The sequence below is a fragment of the Lathyrus oleraceus genome, chromosome 5 (genome assembly GCF_024323335.1).
Source record: "Lathyrus oleraceus cultivar Zhongwan6 chromosome 5, CAAS_Psat_ZW6_1.0, whole genome shotgun sequence".
Taxonomy (NCBI): domain Eukaryota; kingdom Viridiplantae; phylum Streptophyta; class Magnoliopsida; order Fabales; family Fabaceae; genus Lathyrus; species Lathyrus oleraceus.
In genome coordinates, this window is record NC_066583.1 from 76,560,108 (window position 1) to 76,566,042 (window position 5,935).

Sequence of the window (5,935 nt, forward strand, 5' to 3'; positions counted from 1 at the left end):
CACTATAGAGATAATAGATCAAGTAATTACTCAAGAGATTGAAAAGCATAGACCCCAGTCATCACTAGAACGTGTCTTAAGTCTACCGATTTTTGAAAGTGATGAAGATGAAGGAGAGTCTGAGGTGGTCGCTATGATGGAAAAATAACCTGAATGTATTAGATCTAGACCACACCGGTGGGAAGATTTAAGACCACCATCACCATCAGATGTCACTGAAGAACCAAAAATAGGGGTAAATCTGAAGCAGCTACCAACAAATCTGAAGTATGTATTTCTGGACACTGAGAAAAAATGCCCAGCTAATATCAATGCCAGTCTATAAAGTGTCCAAGAAGCAGAACTCATTCAAGTGCTAAAAAAATACAAAGGCGCAATCGGATGGGCAATTGAGGACTTGAAAGGTATAAGCCTGACTGTTTGCATGCACAAGATCTTAATGGAAGATTATAACAAACCGGTGGTGCAACCACAACGAAGACTTAACCCGGCCATGAAAGAAGTGGTACACAAAGAGGTTGTAAAATTGTTGGATGCAGGCTTAATTTATCCTATTTCCGATAGTTCTTGGGTAAGTCCAGTCCATGTGGTACCAAAAAAAGGGGGCACTACAGTGATAAAAAATGAGAAGAATTAGTTAATTCCAACCCGAACTGTTACAGGTTGGAGAGTGTGCATAGACTACAGGAGACTAAACGTGGCAACACGAAAGGACCACTTTCTGTTACCATTCATTGATCAAATGCTGGAAAGGTTAGCCGGACATGATTACTATTTTTTCCTAGATGGGTACTCGGGATACAACCAGATTGCGGTTGCCTCTGAAGATCAAGAGAAGACTGCATTCACATGCCCCTATGGTATTTTTGCTTATAGAAGAATGCCATTTGGGTTGTGCAATGCACCAGCCACTTTTCAAAGGTGCATGACATCAATCTTTATTGACATGCTCGAAAAGCATATGGAAGTATTTATGGATGACTTTTCAGTATTCGACTCTTCATTCGATAAATGTTTAACTAACTTGTCACTTGTGTTAGAAAGATGCCAACAAACAAATTTGATCTTGAACTGGGAAAAGTGCCATTTTATGGTACGTGAAGGTATAGTGTTGGGACACAAGATCTCCAACCGAGGTATCAAAGTGGATATAGAAAAAGTTGAGGTAATAGCTAATTTACCACCTCCGATAAATGAAAAAGGCATCCAAAGCTTCTTGGGGCATACGGGGTTCTACCGCAGGTTCATAAGAGATTTCTCCAAGATCGCAAAACCACTAACTAGTCTACTGGTGAAGGATACACCATTCATATTTGACAAAGAGTGCATGCAAGCATTCGAGGCCTTGAAGAAGGAACTTGTGTCAGCCCCCATAGTTATTTCCCCTGATTGGTCTCTCCCTTTTGAGATAATGTGCGATGCTAGTGATAATGCAGTAGGGGCAGTATTATGGCAACGAAAGGAGAAGCTCTTGCATGTGATCTATTATGCAAGCCATGTATTGAACCCTGCTCAAATGAACTATGCAACCACCGAAAAAGAACTCCTGGAGGTTGTGTATGTGTTTGATAAGTTCAGATCCTATTTGCTTGAATCAAAGGTAATTGTGTATACTGACCATGCAACTTTAAAATATCTTTTTGTCAAACAAGAATCAAAGCCAAGGTTGTTGCGATGGATCCTACTACTAAAAGAGTTCGACCTGGAAATCAGAGACAAAAGGGGGAGTGAAAACACAGTTGCTGATCACTTGTCTCGGATGAATCCGATTCAAGAAACAGAAGAAACACACCCCATCAGAGATGAGTTCACCGACGAACGTATCATGGCCGTTACGCATATCCCCTAGTTCGCAGATTACGCGAACTTTGTGGTAGGTGGACTAATACCTGATGACTTTGACTCTAACAGAAGAAAAAAGTTTTTGTATGATTGCAGGTTTTATGTGTGGGACAATCCATTCTTTTACAAAAAGGGAATAGATGGCCTGGTGAGGAGATGTGTTCCGGAGGAAGAGCAAAGGGACATCCTCAAAGCTTGTCACAACTCAGAATATGGAGGACATTTTAGCGGAGATAGAACCGCATCAAAAGTCCTCCAGTCTGGATTGTACTGGCCTACACTATTCAGAGATGCACAACAGATGGTAAAAGAGTGTGATAGATGTCAAAGAACAGGAAACATATCCAAGAGAAATCAGATGCCTCAAAATGCCATGTTAGAGGTAGAATTGTTCGATGTGTGGGGAATAGATTTTATGGGACCCTTCCTACTATCCTTTGGAAAGCAATACATTCTGGTCGCGGTTGACTATGTGTCAAAATAGGTGGAAGCAGTAGCACTACCCACGAATGATGCGAAAGTGGTGATCAATTTCCTAAATAATTGTATCTTCGCGCGGTTTGGGGTACCAAGAGCACTAATTAGTACGAAGGTACCACTTCCTGAACAAGCTGATGGAGAACCTGCTAAGTAAATACAATGTAAAGCATAGAATCGCCACACCGTACCACCCCTAGACTAGTGGACATGTTAAGGTGTCAAATCGGCAGATCAAGCAGATCCTAGAAAAGACAGTTTGTGCCTCACGAAAAGATTGGTCGATCAAGCTAGAGGATGCACTCTGGGCATACCGAACCGCATTCAAAACCCCCATAGGTATGTCCCCGTACCAACTGGTCTATGGTAAAGCTTGTCATCTGCCGCTCGAATTAGAGCACAAGGCATTTTGGACTGCCAAATTTCTCAACTATGATCTGTCCAAAGCGGGGAAATCTCGAATCCTTCAATTACAAGAGCTGGAAGAATTCAGAAATTGACCATATGAGAATACCAAGATATACAAAGAACAAACCAAAACATGGCACGACAGGCGCATTCAAAAGAAAGAACTTCAGGAGGGACAACTAGTCTTATTATTTAATTCAAGGTTGAAGTTATTCCCTGGGAAACTAAAGTCAAGATGGTCGGGACCCTTTACGATACAAAAAGTATTTCCGCATGGAGCCGTTGAACTAAGAAATCCCGCAAATGGAGACACGTTCAAGGTGAATGGGGAGAGAGTAAAACCATACCTACAAGACCAGGAGGGTGGTCTAATAGACAAAATTCGTCTCACTTGAAAAGACGGAGAACCGTCGAGCCATGCGATGTTAAACGCATCGCTTCATGAGAGGCAACCCATGCATTGTTAATTCTAATCAGTTATGTATGTTTGTAGGTTTACACAGGAGCTCTACAAGGAGGGGAACATCACTTCAACAGATGTCTAAGTCATGAAAAAGGATAAATGACGTGACCAGAGGTACCGGAGGTTGAACGGGAGAAAAATCTCAAAAACGACCAAAAGGGCAGCCTGACACGGCCACCCGTGTCAGTTGACACGGGCCGTGTCAGGAGGGTGAAAAATCAGGCCAAAATATGAAATAACAGTGGCCTGACACAGCCACCCGTGTCAGCTGACACGGGCCGTGTCAGGAACGCTGAAGGTTTGAAAAAAAATTATGATAGACAATAGCCTGACACGGGCGGCCGTGTCAGCTGACACGGCCCGTGTCAGGAACACTGAAGTAAAAAGGAAAATATGGTGATGGACAGTAGCCTGACACGGGCGGTCGTGTCAGGCAGACGAGATTTTTGAAAAAAAATTCAAATTTCAAATTTTCAGTGGGCCCCGCCCATTTATTCCACCTTAACCATACTTTAACCCCCAATTACCTTATCATTATCAGATTTTTTTCTTTCCACTACCACCATTCTCTCTCATCATTATCACCATATCACTCTCTTTCTCTCTAACCCTCACAAACTCCATTAAAACTCAAACCTCAAAGCTTCCATAACCACCACTTCCAATACCCTATTTCTAAAACACCCTTCACGAATATTACTCCACTTGTCATCCCCGTTCTAACCACGGTTTCAGAATTTTCTAACTCCCTATTTCAAATAATTTCTATTTTTGCAGGTTCAAACTGCCCCCGAGGAGAATTCTCACCGGAAAGCAACAACTTGTTGAGATGTCGAGGTCACGGAAGCGACCGAGCCGGAAACCAAATCCATACAACATGATATTTGACAATCCAGAACAAGAAAAGCGGTATCAAATCCACTGGAAACGGAAACTCACACCTACCAGGTACATGTGCGAGCACACTCTGAACACTTTAGGGCTCAAAATTAAGGTGTACCGGATGTTCCACGTCTTAGGAATGTTGGAGTTTATGATCCTGGAAGCGCCGACATATGAGCGCATCACGCTCGAATTCCTCAGCACGTTGGAATTCCAATTCGAAAAGAGATGGATCGACACTATAAGGTATTATTTTGGGACTTTGCATTTCCGCCTGTTTAATAACTATCATGAATTGTCTGTAGAGGAATTGGCAGGGATATTCCGACTCCCACTGTACGGACCAGGAGCGGTCCCAGATGGGTTCTCGCCTAAGGATTTCTGGATTGCCATCACCGGGAGGACGGATTACACCTCCAAAGGTGTTAAGGCCTCCGACATCCAGAATCTATGTTTCCGTTATACTCAAAAGGGTTTGGCCTACACCCTGTTTGGAAGAGGCGATATCACATGGGTAACCACTCAGAGGGAATTAATTTTTATGTACTCAATGGCACAAAAAAAAGCCATCAATGTAGTTGCCTTTGCAGATGACTATCTGGGCAGAGTTGGCCGAGCAGACTCCAGAGGCATCTCCGTAGGTGGCATGATCATCCAAATTGCTGAACATTTCGGGTATCAGGCTGTTTTACTCGAAGACACGCCAATTGCAGGTAAAACCAAAATTGACATGTCCGCTATGATTCAACAAGGTATGATTGTTGTTGCCCCCACTTACTATTTTGTGCTTAATGCATAAGCGGTTTATTATAGCTCTTCCGGATTTGGACAGAGTTAGTATTACTGACTGTGCAAACTGGTTGTATGTAAGCGCTGACCTCGAAGCTGAGGAAGGCCACGACACTTACCATTTTGCTGTAGGGGAGCAGTTTGTAGATGACCAGGTGGATGCCACAGAGGCAGAAGAAGAGGAACCTTAAGAACCTCAGGAACAGTTTGTACCCCCACATCAGGAGCCTACCCAGCAAGAGGCAGGATCATCTTCCTGGTCCACGGACCAATGGACCTGGGTACAAACTGAATTGGGTGACTTAAGAACGGAGCAACAATGGCAAGGCATCGAGCAAGCCCGACAGGGGGCAATGTTGGATGAGATGAGCAATATGATGCGATAGTTAATGCTGCATTTTCCACACCCACCTCCTCAATAGGATACTGTGAGTGTCCTCCTTCGCTCTTGTTCGCAAACATTAGGGCCAATGTTTAGTTCAAGTGTGGGGGAGATTTTATGTTTTTATTGTTATTTTCAGTATGGTTATTTTCAATATGGTTATTTTCAGTATTTTGTTATTTTACTTTATTGCATTCTAGATTTGGTTTTTCTGTTTGAAGGTACATTATGCTGCGAGTGTTTCAAGTCTGTAGTGATATTGTAGAGGTAGTAATAATCACGAATGGGAGTGAATGAAAGGATCGCTCCACTTACCATTTCTTGTTGTGAAGGATCTCCTCAGGAAGTCAACACTGCTAAAAAAATAAAGATCAGACGCAACATATACAGCTTAACCAACATAAGTGTCCTGTATATTCCGAAGTAAGGAAGAAGTCACACTAGGCTAAAAAGAACCGTGGATACTGTCAAAGCTTAACCTAACAGGGTGAGTCATAGAAATCCAAACACATTGATCATCATGAGCAATATTCAGGTATGTCTTTATCACTCTAAATTTGCTTAGATTCTTTGGGAGTGTCACTGCATGATTACACACACTGAGGCACATTGTTTGAAATTAACCTCGAGCCTTTCTAGTCGTCCCAAATAATTTTATCCCTTGTAAACCCCATTTGAGCCTGTATCCATTT